Here is a 4,324-nt window from a genome sequence, read left to right on the forward strand (position 1 = left end):
CTATACTCTGCTAATAGGTCACATGCCCAGGTGCACTCCCCTATACTCTGCTAATAGGTCACATACCCAGCTGCACTCCACTATACTCTGCTAATAGATAATGTACCCAGGTGCACTCTCCTGTACTCTGCTAATAGGTCACGTGTCTAGGTGCACTCCCCTATACACTGCTAATAAGTCACATGCCCGGGTGCTCTCTGATGTACTGTGCAAAGAGGTCACATGCCCAGGCGCACTCTGCTATACTCTGCTAATAGGTCACGTACCCAGGTTCACTCCTCTATACTCTGCTAATAGCTCACGTGTCCAGGTGCACTCCTCTATACTCTTCTAATAGGTCACGTGTACAGGTGCACTCTGCTATTCTCTGCTAATAGGTCACATGCCCAGGTGTACTCTGCTATACTCTGCTAATAGGTCACATGCCCATGTGCACTCTGCTATACTCTGCTAATAGGTCACGTGCCCAGGTGCACTCAGCTATACTCTGCTAATAGGTCACGTGCACAGGTGCACTCCGTTATACTCTTCTAATAGGTCACGTGCCCAGGTGCACTCCTCTATACTCTGCTAATAGGTCACGTGCCCAGGTGCTCTCTGATGTACTGTGCTAAGAGGTCACATGCCCAGGCGCACTCTGCTATACTCTGCTAATAGGTCACATGCCCAGGTGCACTCTCCTGTACTCTGCTAATAGGTCACATGCCCAGTTGCACTCCGCTATACTCTGCTAATAGGTCACATGCCCAGGTGCACTCCTCTATACTCTGCTAATAGGACACATGCCCAGGTGCACTCCCCTATACTCTGCTAATAGGTCACATACCCAGGTGCACTCCACTATACTCTGCTAATAGATAATGTGCCCAGGTGCACTCCTCTATACTCTGCTAATAGGTCACATGCCCAGGTGGGCTCTGCTATACTCTGCTTATAGATAATGTGCCCAGGTGCACTCCCATATACTCTGCTAATAGGTCACATACCCAGGTGCACTCCACTATACTCTGCTTATAGATAATGTGCCCAGGTGCACTCTCCTGTACTCTGCTAATAGGTCACGTGCCCAGGTGCACTCCCCTATACTCTGCTAATAGGTTACATGCCCAGGTGCACTCTGCTATACACTGCTAATAGGTCACATGCCCAGGTGCACTCTGCTATACTCTGCTAATAGGTCACATGCCCAGGTGCACTCTGCTATACTCTGCTAATAAGTTACATACCCAGGTGCACTCCACTATACTCTGCTAATAGATAATGTGCCCAGGTGCACTCCTCTATACTCTGCTAATAGGTCACGTGCCCAGGTGCTCTTTGATGTACTGTGCTAAGAGGTCACATGCCCAGGCGCACTCTGCTATACTCTGCTAATAGGTCACATGCCCAGGTGCACTCTCCTGTACTCTGCTAATAGGTCACATGCCCAGGTGCTCTCTGATGTACTGTGCTAAGAGGTCACATGCCCAGGCGCACTCTGCTATACTCTGCTAATAGGTCACATGCCCAGGTGCACTCCGCTATACTCTGCTAATAGGTCACATGCCCAGGTGCACTCCTCTATACTCTGCTAATAGGACACATGCCCAGGTGCACTCCCCTATACTCTGCTAATAGGTCACATGCCCAGGTGCACTCCGCTATACTCTGCTAATAGGTCACATGCCCAGGTGCACTCCTCTATACTCTGCTAATAGGACACATGCCCAGGTGCACTCCCCTATACTCTGCTAATAGGTCACATACCCAGGTGCACTCCACTATACTCTGCTAATAGAAAATGTGCCCAGGTGCACTCCTCTATACTCTGCTAATAGGTCACATGCCCAGGTGCGCTCTGCTATACTCTGCTTATAGATAATGTGCCCAGGTGCACTCCCATATACTCTGCTAATAGGTCACATACCCAGGTGCACTCCACTATACTCTGCTTATAGATAATGTGCCCAGGTGCACTCTCCTGTACTCTGCTAATAGGTCACGTGCCCAGGTGCACTCCCCTATACTCTGCTAATAGGTTACATGCCCAGGTGCTCTCTGCTATACTCTGCTAATAGGTCACATGCCAAGGTGCACTCTGCTATACTCTGCTAATAGGTCACATGCCCAGGTGCACTCTGCTATACTCTGCTAATAAGTCACGTGCCCAGGTGCACTCTGATGTACTGTGCTAATAGGTCACATGCCCAGGTGCACTCGTCTATACTCTGCTAATAGGTCACATGCCCAGGTGCACTCCCCTATACTCTGATAATAGGTCACATAACCAGGTGCACTCCACTATACTCTGCTAATAGATAATGTGCCCAGGTGCACTCCTCTATACTCTGCTAATAGGTAACATTCCCTGGTGCACTCCCCTATACTCTTCTAATAGGTCACATACCCAGGTGCACTCCACTATACTCTGCTTATAGATAATGTGCCCAGGTGCACTCTCGTGTACTCTGCTAATAGGTCATGTGCCCAGGTGCACTCCCCTATGCTCTGCTAATAGGTCACATGCCCAGGTGCACTCTGCTATACTCTGCTAATAGGTCACATGCCCAGGTGCACTCCCCTATACTCTGCTAATAGGTCAAATGCCCAGGTGCACTCCCCTATAATCTGCTAATAGGTCACATGCCCAGGTGCACTCTGCTATACTCTGCTAATAGGTCACATGCCCTGGTGCACTGCGGTATACTCTGCTAATAGGTCACGTGCCCAGGTGCACTCCTCTATTCTCTGCTAATAGGTCACATGCCCAGGTGCACTCTGCTATACTCTGCTAATAGGTCACGTGCCCAGGTGCACTCTGCTATACTCTGCTAATAGGTCACATGCCCAGGTGCACTCTGCTATACTCTGCTAATAGGTCACGTGCCCAGGTGCACTCCTCTATACTCTGCTAATAGGTCACAAGCCCTGGTGCACTCCCCTATACTCTGCTAATAGGTCACGTGCCCAGGTGCACTCAGCTATACTCTGCTAATAGGTCACATGCCCCGGTGCACTCTGCTATACGTTGATAATAGGTCACATGCCCAGGTGGACTCCGCTATACTCTGCTAATAGGTCACATACCCAGGTGCACTCCGCTATACTCTGCTAATAGGGCACGTGCCCAGGTGCACTCAGCTATACTCTGCTAATAGGTCAAGTGCCCAGGTGCACTCTGCTATACTCTGCTAATAGGTCACGTGCCCAGGTGCACTCCGCTATACTCTGCTAATAGGTCACATGCCCAGGTGCACTCTGCTATACGTTGATAATAGGTCACGTGCCCAGGCGCACTCTACTATACTCTGCTAATAGGTCACATACCCTGGTGCACTCCGCTATACTCTGCTAATAGGGCACGTGCCCATGCGCACTCCGCTATAATCTGCTAATTGGTCACGTGCCAGGTGCACTCTGCAATACTCTGCTAATAGGTCACGTACCCAGGTGCACTCTGCTATACTCTGATAATAGGTCACGTGCCCAGGTGCACTCCGCTAAACTCTGCTAATAGGTCACTTGCCGAGGCGCACTCCACTATACTCTGCTAATAGGTCTCGTGCCCAGGTGCACTCTGCTATACTCTGCTAATAGGTCACGTACCCAGGTGCACTCTGCTGTACTCTGCTAATAGGTCACATGTCCAGGTGCACTCCTCTATACTCTGCTAATAGGTCACGAGGCCAGGTGCACTATGCTATACTCTGCTAATAGGTCACGTGCCCAGGTGCACTATGCTATACTCTGCTAATAGGTCACGTGCCCAGTTGCACTCTGCTATACTCTGCTAATAGGTCACATACCCAGGTGCACTCTCCTGTACCCTGCCAATAGGTCGCATGACAAGCGCACTCAGTACTCTGCTAGACTTTGCTAATAGGTCACGTGCCGAGACGCACTCTGCTATACTCTGCTAATAGGTCACGTGCCCATGTGCACTCTGCTATACTCTGCTAATAGGTCACATACCCAGGTGCACGCCGCTATACTCTGCTAATAGGTCACGTGCCCAGGGGCACTATGCTATACTCTGCTAATAGGTCATGTGCCCAGGTGCACTATGCTATAATCTGCTAATAGGTCACGTGCCCAGGTGCACTCTGCTATACTCTGCTAATACGTCACATACCCAGGTGCACTCTCCTGTACCCTGCTAATAGGTCACGTGCCCAGGCGCACTCCGCCATACTCTGATAATAGGTCACGTGCCCAGGTTCTCTCCTCTATACTCTGCTAATAGGTCACGTGCCCAGGTGCACTCCGCTATACTCTGCTAATAGGTCACGTGCCCAGGCGCACTCCGCTATACTCTGATAATAGGCCACGTGCCCAGGTGCACTTT

The sequence above is a fragment of the Taudactylus pleione genome, unplaced genomic scaffold, assembly GCF_031769625.1.
Source record: "Taudactylus pleione unplaced genomic scaffold, aTauple2 ptg000695l, whole genome shotgun sequence".
Lineage (NCBI taxonomy): Eukaryota > Metazoa > Chordata > Amphibia > Anura > Myobatrachidae > Taudactylus > Taudactylus pleione.